This window comes from Coffea arabica, unplaced genomic scaffold, assembly GCF_036785885.1.
Source record: "Coffea arabica cultivar ET-39 unplaced genomic scaffold, Coffea Arabica ET-39 HiFi ptg000028l, whole genome shotgun sequence".
NCBI lineage: Eukaryota > Viridiplantae > Streptophyta > Magnoliopsida > Gentianales > Rubiaceae > Coffea > Coffea arabica.
Window position 1 is genome coordinate 83,798 of NW_027266176.1, and position 14,069 is coordinate 97,866.

Here is a 14,069-nt window from a genome sequence, read left to right on the forward strand (position 1 = left end):
AATTTAATATATGACAAATTATTCTTACATATTTTATAAGGTCATATGCAAAAAAAAAAGTTTTCATAGTATATTTAAAATGCTTCAAACATATAACATTTATAAATGATACGTACAATTGTAAGTTTCTTTAAGTAAAATAGTAAATTTATGCCACAAACTATTAAGTTTTGATGATTAACCAAATTTACTATTCTATCAACAATATTTACTATTAATCTATAAAAACTTACTATTACTTGAACTAAATTTACCCTCCAAAAACTAAGTTTCAGATATAGAGTAATATTTTACTTCATAAAAAACAAAGTTAGTTCCATATTTATTCAAGTTTACTTTTTGAGACATAAAAGTTACTAATATATCGAGTTAACTTACTATTTTTTATGCAAAACTTACTAACCAGCATTTTAGGTATTATTTCATTTAGATGACCAGTACAACAGGTCATCAAATGGTCGCTAAAAGTATTTTTACCTGTTATATCAGGTAAAAATAGTTTCGTTACCATAACTATCGTTACTTCAGACTTTTCCCATAATTTAATGTAGTTTTTTTAGTCTTGCCTTACTTATGCTATTTGAGTTTATTTATGTAATTTTAGAAATAAAGTTGATATTGAAATATATTACCTTAATTTTCTTGAAGAATAAAAGTTCATATTTGAAAGCAATTCCAAGGGAAGGATTTTAGAAGTTTCTATGGCTATACTTTTGGTATCAAAATAAGAATCAAGCACTTATGCCAAATTCTTAGAAAAATAATTCTTTTAGGATGCATTTGATAAAACCGAACTGTAACAACTAAAATTTGAAATATGAATACATTAAATTACTGAATTGTTAAATACTAAATCTGATACATTTGAGTGTATATCACATTAAGTGATAAATAATATTTATTTTTGGAAATGAATTTTACTTAAGAAATTAAGTACTACTTAATTAATTCAGATATTTTATTTTTTATTATCAAACATGTATAAACATGTTAAAATTTGAACCCATTAAATTTAAATATTAAATTGAACTATCAAACAAGGGTTAGTCTATTGCAACAAGAACAGTCAAGAGGTTTTACAAAAAATTAAGAACTTTGAAAAAAAAAAATTTCCCCAGCATGTGCTACAGGAATTGAAGTGACCCAGTTGAGGTGTGGCTACGGTGGTGGCCTTGGAGCAATTCGGTCGAAATAGTGGGCCGGATAGGTCATAGGTCCGGAATGGTGCGTGGAAGTCTGCTGTAGCTTCGAGTTCTATGGTGTTAATTTTCTAAAGTCAAACACGTTTGCTAACAACTTGGATTATTTTGAATTCTTGATTAAAGCCGAGGATTTCGCTTGAAGCAAGAATTGTGAGCGGCCGCCAACCGAGTGAGGTGACGAAGAGAGATAATGGGTGAGACTGGGGAGACAAGGCCAGAAGAGAGTAGTTCGTGAATCTTCAAAACCTTGATTGGATGGTGAATTAAAATATGATTGAGAAGAAATTTTAGAGATGTGACCCTTTTATCAAACTCTACTAATCTACCATTCTTATTTTATATTTCCTAAAAAGACTTGTGTATCCCATTGTCATCATAGAGATTCTTTGACAAGATTAGGTCTCATAGTTTTTCTCAATTTGGATTTTTTATATTAAACTCTTGGTGTCTTGTGACTTTTACTTTTTTACATTTTATTATTGTTATTGATGTCATTGTTTGGTAATTTGGTTAAATCTATTTTCATTAGCACTTGGGGAAAGAGTAATTTATCCTAGATTAATTCTAATATTGTGTGCCTAATTCACAAAGTGGTATCCGAGCAATCGTATTGGGTTGCTCATTTATACTGATTAAAATGGATGACTCAAATAGTGGCTGTATAATAAAATTAAATGTAATTAATTATTCAACTTGAAAAATTAGAATGAAAGATTATTTGTATTATAGAGATTTATTTGAATATGTTGTAAAGGATAAGAATAAACCAAGTGATATAAGCGATGAAGAGCGAGTTAATATGCAGAAATAAACTGTTGGTGCGAGCATTTGATAAAAGGAGAAGTTTTTATTAGGGCAAATTATATTTTAGCCCCCTGTGGTTTTCGTAAAAATCACATAATCCCCCTATGATTCAAAAAGCTATACATAAACCCCCTGTGGTTTGGGTTGAACTGTTAAATAGACAGAAAGCACGAATCATGATGATTCGTGGGCAAAACATGCTGGTTGTACTGATAGCAGTCACAAACATTCCTATATTACCCCAGACAGCTTTAAAGCACCCAATAAAGTTGAGATCTGTGGTCCTCATCTCTTTTCAGCTTCCGAACGTAATTTGCAGCTGACTTTCCACTGAATGTTGGTGAAGGCAATACATTTAGTGAAGAAACCAAACCAAGATAGAGAACGAAGGAAATCTAAAGGTGAGTTATAAAATCAAAGTGCAGTCTTTTCCTTTTTCCTGAAATATAACTTGAATGGATGATTAATTTTTTTTCAATAAACTCTAGATGTCATGCTCAAGCAGTGCTGGTGGAAGTACTGAAGATCTAAGGTACCAATACCTGCATTGTTCATGTGCGAGAAAAGCAGTGGTAAAAATTGTTGAATCCGACAAACCTTCAAAAGGAAAGCTATATTTGTTTGTGCGACAAGAACTTATGAATTTTTCTCATGGTGCAATCCAACAAGGAGAATAAGACAAAATTACACTAGTGATTTGAATGTTACAAGGAGAGACATATTTAGTGGAGAATCAAGTATTGATAGTTCAAATTTGGAAGGCTTGCGCATGGATGGTGGTTTATATTTGAGGAAAATGAAAAACATTGAAGAAAGCTTAGGAGTCATGAAGATTTGCGTGGGTGCCTGTTTTGCTATATATGTGCTATCATTTCTCGTTTTGATGTTTAAGTGAAAATATTACATCTGAAAGTGCTGTAAATTGTGGCTATGAAAGTGCTGTAAATCTGAACCTGTTGTGTTCAATGAATGAATGAATGAACCTGCTTTGGTAGTCAATTGATATAAATGGGCAAACACGATTTCAAGTTGGTATGAACCTGCTTTGGTACTCACAGCTGAACTTTGGATTCATTTGACAATATAGCTGTCCAGAAGTTCACAAAAATCTGGTAATACATCAACCAGTTTTCACAAAACAAAATAAGGTACATAAGTAGCTAATCAAAAAGTCCAGCAGCCACCAAGATTCAACAAAAAGTGTAGCACCAACATATTAACAAAAAGCAGAAGCAGACAAATAACTTAGTTGAATTACAAACACGTTTAGCTCTCTTAACCCTTAAATTTTTTAAACACGTTTAGCTTTCTTAGCCCTCAAATTTTCCAACACACTTTCAACTGTTGGTACAAGTTTTCTGACTCTAGTTGATCTTCTAGTATCCAAAATGGGTTCAACAGCAGAAGCAGCTCTTCTAGTATCCAAAATAGGTTCAACAGGTTCATCTGTTGATCTTGTATTATCCAAAACAGGTTCATCAGTTGATCTTCTAGTTTCAAAAACTGGTTTAGCAGCAGAAGTTGCACAAGGCTGCATAAATAGATAGATTTAAGTCAGTTAATTGCAGTAATAACCAACATCATTAATAGTACCTGTGGCACTGAACCCTGTTGTGAGACAGATCCAATACTTGTTACATTTCCAGTAATATCCGTTTCATTTGCTGCATCATTCCTTGCATTTCCAGCATTTGCAACATCACTACTTGCATTTCCAGCACCACTAGCTCCAACAGGCACCTATTTTAATGGTAACAAATTAAGTACAGATGACATAATAAATAGAAAAGAGACAGTAACACATATTACAAATTAACTACTACTACAATTTACCTTGTAAAACTTTGACTTTGGATAGATTGGGAATTTACAAGTCCTAGAATTATGTCCTGGCCTAAAACACTTCTTACAGTGTACAGCAAGTCCTTTTCTTATAGATGTAGTGCCTCTAACTTCATCAGCTTCTCTTCTTCTCACTTTCTTGGGTCTTCCAGGTTGTTTTCTAATCTTTGGAGGATTCACCTGTTCAGCTCATTTTGAATCCCAATACTCTTCAGAGGGCATTGCAGCTATAGTGTAGTTGTAGGTGCTCAAGTATGCTTCTTAGCTATAACAATTATCAACATAGCGTTCAGGCTGTGATTTATCCCTTTGAATGGCAGCAATAGAATGTGAGCATGGAATCCCACTTAGTTGCCATGATCCACATGTGCATGTCCTATGACTTATATCAACACCATAGACTTTAGTCCCACAATCCACTTCATACTCAGCATCTCAAGAATAATGAGCTATGCAGAACCTACTATTCAGCTTGGTCTTCTCAAGTCGTTCTTGTATGTTTGGACAGAGGTTCCCTTGATACTTTTGCATGCCTTCCCTTTTCACATTTAGTCTCTGCATCAGTTTTCTTCTTATCCACTCAAACATGGAGATGATTGTAAACTCTCTTGCTGGAAGTATGTAGGAATTAAACGACTCATTCAAATAATTAACAAGAATATCACTCTTGCATAAGGAGCTGAAATGTGACCTGGACCATAAATGTGCAGGAATCCTATTTAACCAACCAGCTGCATTCATAGCTTCTCCCACCTTTGGATCAGCCCTTTCTAAATTAGCCATTGCTGTCTTGAAGTCACGAATGTTCCCAGCAGACGCAGCTGCCCAAAAGTACTCCTTCAACTCCTTTCCCCTGAACTTCTGTTTGAAGTTTTGATATATATGACGAAGGCAGTACCGATGCTCTGATTCAGGAAACGCAGCATCAATTGCACTGACTAACCCCTTTTGCCTATCAGATATGAATGTCTATGGAGCTCCATTTTCAACACCAAATTCAGTTTTCAAATCCAACAAAAACCATTTCCATGAGTCATATCTCTCGGCTTCCACTACAGCAATTGCAATGGGAAACATGTTGTCATTGCCATCCCTACCCATAGCTGTCAAAAGCTATCCACCAAATGGATTTTTCAAAAAGCAGCCATCTAATCCAATTATTGGTCGACAACCAGCTAGAAACCCATTCTTCATTGCACTTAAACTCCAGTATATCTATTATCTATTATCTATTATCTATTACTATATAAAAAGCATGATGAGTTGTTATTGCGAGTGTAAGCAAAAATCGATCTTAGTTTTTAATATTGCCCTCGACACTAATAAATAGACAAGATTACATTGCATTTTCTTAATAATTAATAAGATTTATGCTAACAGTTACAAATAAACATTTCTTGAATTGTGGTGATTTTGGTGAATTAAACCAAAAAAAGAACAACGAATTCATTGCATTTCATCAATATTAATATCAATTATGCCAACAATTACAAGAATGAAAAACATTCCCTTGAGTTATAGTGAATTAATCGAAAAAAAGAAGGACAAGTTTTATTTATGAATTATAAAATAATATGGTGAATCTTAGTGGTTAATAGTGTAATAAAAAATTATATTAGTTTTTGTGATGCCAAAATTACATTCCTCTCTAATAAATGGACAAATTGTGCTGCATTTTATCGTTAATAAATAATATCAAACATGCTAACAGTTACAAAAATGAAAGGTTCCTTACTTTTTAATTTACCAAAAGAAAGAAGAACAAAATTTTTTTTTCAAAATCCAAGTTTAGAGAGTACTTCAAACATGAAACAAAATAGAATAAATTGGTACTATGAGTCTCTTAAAAAGTATCACAAGTCTTTTTATTTTTTAGATGCAACTAAATTAAGCCTTAAGAGCACCATTTTAATATGCGTTTATCAGTTTTGAGTAAAAAAAAACTTTAATTCAAAATATAATAGGAAATAGAGTACCAAGGTAGGCAAAGAGTTTTATATTAGGAATTTATTTATTTAAATTGCAATAAAGATTAAATTTAATGAACTTTATCAATCATATTCTTGTAACAACTAACAATATTGAACTACAATTAATGAATATTATATCCATCAATGGCAATCATAATAATAATTACAACGGTGAAACATCCCTTTGAGTTATGTTGAACTAAGCCAAAAAAATATTTTTTTATAAATATCAATTTCAAGGTGAACTTTACAAGTGAATAAAAATATATTCATGTTCAATTTGACTATTACATAACAAATAATCTTAAAGTCTGACAAATTTTAATCATATAAACTTTATAATCATAAAGCATGTCATCAGTGAGAAATACAATAAATTTCATCATATCAAAATATTTTTCTTCAAAGTTAAGCTATTTAAATTTGAATTATGGAATTTCAATATGTTTATATACTATTATAATTACAATAGCATTATAGATCATTTTACAATCCACCGTTAGCAAAAAAATAATAATAATTAGAAAATCTTACTGAGACTAATAAACAATTCATAGAATGACTTAAAGGGAAGCAACAAATTATTCAAAAAATTTAAAATTTAAACTCAAATGGCATAAAAAAAAGCATTTAGATCATCTGAATTTAAACAAAAGACAAAAATAAAACAAAAAATGTCAATATTGTTACAAAATAAAAGTGCTCTTGGAACAAAGAATGATTCATTGCTTGTACAATTGTATTGGTTAGGGCAAACTAAGTTCAAAAAATATAAACTAATATAAATATTAAATATCACATTTTTTCCTCAATTATATTTATTCCTTCAAATAATTGATTTTCTAAAAGTTTTAAAGGAAAAAAATATAAAAGTATCATGTTCATGTGCAAAGCACGTGCTCCATTACTAGTTCTTTCAAATGTCCCAATCTCATTTTCATCCAGTCTAGCCACTTGCAGGACAATATGGCTACTAGGATTCAGGATCAACCAGGTAGCAGCATAATCTTTGATGACATGGTACTGTCTTATATCATCCCCTTGTAGTGCCTCTCTTGCCAATCTTTCAGCTCTATAAGCCTATCTCATGCTTATGTCCACCATAATCTCTCTCCTCACAGTTTTGACAAATCCTTCAATGGAAGAATTTGGTTCATCCCTGAACCTGTCTAAATATTTTTTGCTCAAATATCTTGCATTTGCATGATGGTTGCTGTATTCTCTTCCACACACATGCACTTCCTTTATTGATTTGATCTGAAAAGTGTTTTCATTTTGAATTGGACTTGCCCGTATCTTCCAGGAACAACCCTTTTTGCACATGGCAATAACTTTTACTCTTTCATTTTTTTTTGTACTTAAGGGTGTATCTTTCCCCGACATTCCATTCCACAAGTGCTTCTCTAAAGGCCCGTAAGTTCTTAAATTTATCCCCAACTTTCAACTCAAACTCTGATTTTCTGAACTCAACTGTAGCATTAAAATCTCGACAGCCATTACCTTTCCCATTTCTTTCATCATCTCCCCACATAATGTCAAGCAGTTCTTCATCATCAACAGCAAATTCATTCCACTCTTCATTAGTTTTAGAGCTCTCCCCTTCTTCAAATTTGTTCTTAGAAGAACCTGGTGGTTGCAGATCCTCCATTGTATATGTCTGCTTTGCTGTTGCTGGTTCTTCATTTGTGCCTTTTGCTTGCTGCTGATTTTCTATTTCATTAGTGTTTGCTTTGTTTGCAAAAATATCCTCATCTTCTGGTCCTTCTAATCCCTCTTTCAACCACTCAGGCTCTTCTAAACTATCAGATGTAGCATCACCGTAATCATCTTCACTTGCAGGTTGTTTTCCAACTTCATCTTTATTCTCTACAGCTTTTTCACCTTTTTCCTTTGCTGAATTAGCCTCTGTTTTGCTGTGCTTTTTGTTGCCAGCTAGCTTGGTAGGTCTTTAGGGGCATCTTTATCAGATGCCACATTTTGTGCTCCACTATCCTCTTGCATGTTCTTGCCTAACAGGTTGTTTCTTTCATCATTATGACAGCTCATCAAAAGTGGGGCATCGGTGGGGGCACTTTTAACATGACTTTTTTCTCCAACTGAAGCAACTTGACTAGGGATTTCATCACGCAATTCAGCATATATGTTGACAACATCTACTCCTTCATGTGCAGTTAACATTAACTCCATTTCTTTATCTCCTTTGATTTCAGCTGCTCCAACATACAACCCACAATTTGGTATTTCAAAAAATAGGTTCACATTCGAGGCATCACCATACCTACTATACAATTTACACAACATATCCCTGAACAATTTCCTTGTCTCACAATTTTTAAAAATGGCAACATTGTTACAAGTATAGACAGTTTCTGGTTCCCATATGAATATACCACCAAAATGCAATTTTATAGTAATTCTTTTTGAAATTCTCATTTTTTTCAAACCCTGCATTACAAATAGTGAAACACATGATAAGAAAAAAAACACAATCTGATTAAGAAAGGGACATTTAATATGTTACACACTTCAATGAAAACACATGAATACAAAAAAATACAATCTAATTAAGAAAAGGACATATAGCATACCGCATACTTCAATGGACCACATGATGACCAACAAGCCGACAAGCAAAAATTATTCAATGTCCAAATTGCCAAAACTTTATCAGCAGCCAAATCACTCTATATTATTGACAATCAAGCCACCCAAATTTGACCCAAATCTGACACTAATCAACATTTCTCAAACTAACAAAACCATATTCTACCCTTGTTTAATTTTGGTGATTTTAGAACTCCCGAATGCAATTTTTTTTACCCTAATCTTAATGCATAAGTTCAATTCTAGTCGATAAAATACTCTATGCTTAAATATGATAATACAGGTTGTCCCAAAGCAGCAAAATTTTGAATTAATCAACACTTAAGCATTATAATCAACGCTTAAACAGGTTCACTGATTTAGTAAAAATCCTGGTAGTTTCTGTTCAAAATGCTCAAGTGCATCTTGTATGCTAAACTGATGTAAAAAAACTTACCAGATGCAACAATAGCTTTTGTCAAACTCTTTCACTGCTACTTTTTCATCTTCAATGGTAGATCTACGGTTTGAATCATGTGGGTTAAATTTTCTCTCCTTCATTCGGCGGTCATGTTTTTCTCTCTCTTTCTCACGACAAAGACCAGAGCATCTGACTTCATCTGCTTCCTTTTTGGATTTATATTAAGGTAATTTGGACATTTTGCCCATGAACGATTCGTGCTTTCCGTCTATTTGACAGTTCAACCCAAACCACAGGGGGTTTATGTATAGCTTTTTGAATCATAGGGGGGTTATGTGGTTTTTGCGAAAATCACAGGGGGCTAAAATGTAATTTGCCCTTTTTATTAACAAAAATATTGGAAAATATCCAGCATGATTTAGAAAATCAGATCGGAGCAGATCGGAGCTGCGGCTCAGATATCTGATCTGCTTGCACCCTTGCGATTATTAGCCATCTCCAATCGAGATTGCATTGTTCAAGTCAAACAGTCTTCCATAGACTTTGTGTGATCTTTTCTTCTTTTTTTTTTTGTAAATTAGATTTATGTTGATGACATGATAATCGATTCAAATCCATCAACTTACCATAGGATTCAATTTATATGGATATAAGAAGCATTGTTCAATCGAGATTGCATTGTTCAAGTCAAACAGTCTTCCATAGACTTTGTGTGATCTTTTCTTCTTTTTTTTTTTTTTTTTTGTAAATTAGATTTATGTTGATGACATGATAATCGATTCAAATCCATCAACTTACCATAGGATTCAATTTATATGGATATAAGAAGCTATGTTATCAGGAAGCATCACCATGATACTTCAATCATGAGATGATTGTTTAGGTATCTACCAAACATGAACAGACCAAGCACTGTCCAAATGGACCACAAAACTAACAGCAGAAAACTGATTATAGAAGTTTTCCATGAGTGAAAAAACGAGGACATATGATAACAAATTTTCACGATTTCATATCATTTTGATACTTGAAATGCATATTCGCATAGAGGCTTACAAGAAACTATTATAAAAAGAAGCAACATCCCAGCCCAAATCCTGAAGGATCGTCTGCCTGTGGGAAATCAATCATCCAATGCTGCCAGGAGGGGGTTTGACGGGGAAGCCGCTTGAACGTGGTGAAAGGTAGGGAGGTCGGGAAATCTTTACCTCCGGATGAATATTAGAACCGCTGCCCCTGAATTCATCTGCATAAGACCAGATTACAAATGCATAAGCCGGTAAACCAAGATCTCAAATGTTTTTAAGGTACTTGTGGTCTACGAAGCTCACCTGGTGTCCCGGGAAGTGTTCTTGATGTTGCAGATGACATGGATGAAGTTGAAAGTAAGATGAGAAACAAAATTGTGGTAAGAGAGTTGGTGTCCACGTGTGCTGGAGAAATTGGTAAATTTTGAAAGCCACCACCTATTGGACAGGTTGGTGCAATTGCTCAATTATATATATAGGGAAGATTTGGGAAATATTTTACTGGCAGGAGTTTGAATTTTCGCTTCCTTTTATCAGGTTCGAGCATGTTGGCCTATAAATAGGTCGTGCTAGAACTTTATTTACCAAACTATATTGTTATTATCAATCAATATCCATGATTTCTAGCAAGTTTTCTTGTCAGGGCATAAGATATTTAAGATTCTTCCTAAATCTTGTTTGAGGGTTGATCATGTATCACTCTCGGACTCTTGTTAAAGAGATTCGTGAAATTCTTTCTGATTTATTTAAATACAATGCTCTGGAGCATTTTGGACCTCCCTTAGTACCGTGTGTTCTCTTGGCCCGATAGGTACTTCGAAAATTTCAAGACAAATAATAGGCTGCACTTTTTTTTTTTCCCAGCATTGAGACGAAAGCAAAATGACTTGAAATATTCAAGCCTCCTTTCACAACCACTTGTGTTTTCTTTTTCTGAACACGTTCTATAAATTTCAGAATTCAACTATTGAATAAAGACTTTGAATAATCAATCAGTGTGGTGTTTACATTACAAACTGAAAACAGATTTTGAAAATCTACGGTTAGTTTTTCTAGGGTCTGGGAGGCCATTGGTCTCGTGTTACCAATATTGTGTCCTGTTGTTATCGTGTTCTTGTTAAAAACCTTAACGCAACCACAGGCCATGAATTTAATATTTAGAGCATCATTAGTCCCTAATGAGCATTCAAAGGAGCCCAGGCGTAGTCTTGCTAAAGAGTTTTCAGAGATTTAATACATAACATAAAGTTTTCAAAGCAGAAAATAATTATGCGATACGAGTGAATAAGTTGGATATTTTAGAGTTATTATGAATTACCTTATACACCCACTGTGACGTTTGAATATTGCAAAAAAAAAAAAAAAAGCAATTTAAATTAATATGTCAAATAGCATAAATGAGCCATGTCATTGATTTTGGGTTAAGCAATTGTAAGTTTTTGAGTACCTATTGATTTTGAGTCGAGTTGTATTTAAATCGTGCCCTCATTCTAGAAATTGCCACCCATAAATGAGCACGTACTCCTGACAGTGCACACTTTGTAAATGTACACTTCCGCTTATATTAGATGTACAACAGCAGTTATTATACTTCTGAATCAAGAAAATATTTATCAAAAAGCTTGAAGCTAAGAGGTTTACTTAAACAATATAATCTTAAAGGACTGAGATATTAAACATCTGGGTTTTTAGGATGGTCAAATCATAATGCTTCCAATTTTTTTTTCTATAGAATTTTGAATTTTTTTTAATTATCAAATATCCCTTCATGTCTTTTTGAATTTAATATGTAAGAAGTGGCTCCACTAATTTAAGAATTTGGTTTGAAGTTGATTCATGGAAGTATAAAATAAAGATGAAGCATCATAAGTCCTACTCAAAGTAAAAAGTAATTATCAATATTTACCCTTCAACTTAGTAATCCTAACTAAAAGGACAAATTACATAAAAATAAAAAAGAAATAATATTCATCGGTCCTAGATTTAAAATGTCAACAATGGTAGCATTCCTGAAACCTATATTATAAAATTGCTAAACTACAAACAAAGTCCTATTGGCTCTTCAAAGTGGAAATTTTTATTTAAAATATTTATTTTTTTATAAAAAATAATACTTAAAACAGCATTAGTCTTATCAAAAATAAATACAAAAAAATAATATAATTTAATAGAAATATATATAACATTTGACCGTAAAACATATCTACTTAATTTGTATATACCTAATCTAAATTCTATCCTAATTAGGTTTGAATAAGAGTGTCAAACCCAACCACTGAGAATTACTTGGGTATTATTGATTATTTTGTATTTTTTATTGTTTTCTTCATATGTAAATATGTAACACTACTATGTCATTTTTATATTCTAAATCTTTTTTTTTTGTAGTTGCTGGGGGTATTATGAGATATTATTTTTCATGTGCATTTCCAGATGCTAATACTCGCAACCATTATGGTCAATTCTTGGTTTTATATAGTTTGCATATTATGGGAGGTAACATTAAATATATTCTACAAATGTTAAACCAAATTGTAGATTATGGATTTTTTTTTTCTTTTGCTTCAAATTTACCTTCCAATTTGGAGTATGAATGTAGAATCAACTGTAAACATTTTCAAAAGAAAAGTTGACACTATTCAATCTTAACTTATATTACAGATAACTAAACCTAATGCTTTTATTTTGAAAATGCAAAAGTAAGTATATTCTGAAAGTGTAAAACTAAATTGCAAGTTATGAGAATATTTTCTTTTGCTTCAAATTTTAACTTTTCAATTTGAAGGCTGAAATATAAAACAGTGCATAGCACAGGTCTGGATGTTGTTTTTCAAAAATCTTGAAGGTAAAAATCTTTTTTTACACAATAACTTATTAAAGAAAAGTTTGATAAGTACATAAAATCCCTTAATGGAAATAAAAAATTTTGCTCATATCGTTCTTTGGAATTATGCTTGCTGTAAAATCATGTTTTAGGAAATTGTTTAAAGAGACTTGTGATACTTACTCGATGAGTTTGAGTTATGAGTCAGATGAATATATATGACCAAAAGATAAACTCATGGCCATCAAGTACTTGTCGATTGATGGCTGGACAAGTAGACATTGATTGATATTGGAGTCTGAGTCGTTCGTTCCATTATTATTTGATTTATCTGAAGTTTGATTGTTTAAAGAATTTTAAATAGATTAAATCATAATATAGTTAATTAAAGGCATTGCTGACTAAATTTCAAATTACAAAAATTCAAGTATTAAAACTAAATTACAAAAAATCGAAGTCAATAAAATTTAAGAACCTTTCAGATCATATTTAGAATCAAAGAAACATATGAAAGATGTAGACTTTCTTTCTTTCACTTCATTAATTTTAAATTTTAAAAATTACGACAAACGACATAGACACAATATTGTAATGCACATACTCCCAAGCTAGTCATTTGTCCGGATTAGCAAAAGAGACAAATTTTAAAAAAGTTGAAAAATGTTTTTAGCCAACTTTCCCAACAATCTTTTCCACAAGCTCAGAATCCAAAAAAAATTTATCATGATCATCAAGTCAATGCGTGGTTAACTGACACTAATATTAGCCATTTCTTTCAAAAGCGATAAATTGGAATTAAAGAAGAATCCGTGTTCATCGTTTGCTTATTCAAATTAAAAATAACATATATTCACGGTTTATTCTCAAAGCAATGCCAAATTTGCAGTGAAAAACCATTTCACCCGAATTCTGATTAAATTTCGCTTCTCTTTTTCCTTGGGGCTTGGGGGTTGAGTCAGATCCTCTCCCGTATATTCTCTTGGTATTATGCCAATTTTAGTGCAAATAAAAGGTGGTCCATTTCTTCTTCAGTATTGAAACGAAAGCAAAATGACTTTACTTCAAGCCTACGATTTGTTTTCCTTTCTCACCTTTGTGTTTTCTTGTTCAAACCACGTTTTATCGATTTCAGAACTCCAGTTATTGAATAATGAAAATGGTTAGCAGCCATGCGGCGTTCACATCACAATCTGAACACAAGTTTTGATTGTCAACGGTCAATGTCTCTATGGTGTCAATATTGTATTTAGTTATCGTGTTCCTGAATCTTGTTAGAAACTTTGAACCCAATCATGGATCATTACCTGTTTATTCGCGAATTGACACAATAAATATATTTACTCAGATATTAACGGTTTTCCAAGATATAGTTTAATCTTGCCGCGTACAAATTAA

At 32.3% G+C, this 14,069-nt stretch overlaps 1 long non-coding RNA gene across 1 annotated transcript; it reads right to left on the minus strand.

Annotated features, from left to right (window-relative positions):
- Positions 1-9,752: 9,752 nt before the first annotated feature.
- On the minus strand, positions 9,753-10,283 carry LOC140032735 (uncharacterized). Its single transcript, XR_011836650.1, has 2 exons — positions 10,154-10,283; positions 9,753-10,068 (listed from the first exon to the last, which is right to left on the minus strand). It is a non-coding gene; the product is annotated as an uncharacterized lncRNA (long non-coding RNA).
- Between the last annotated feature and the right edge of the window lie 3,786 nt (positions 10,284-14,069).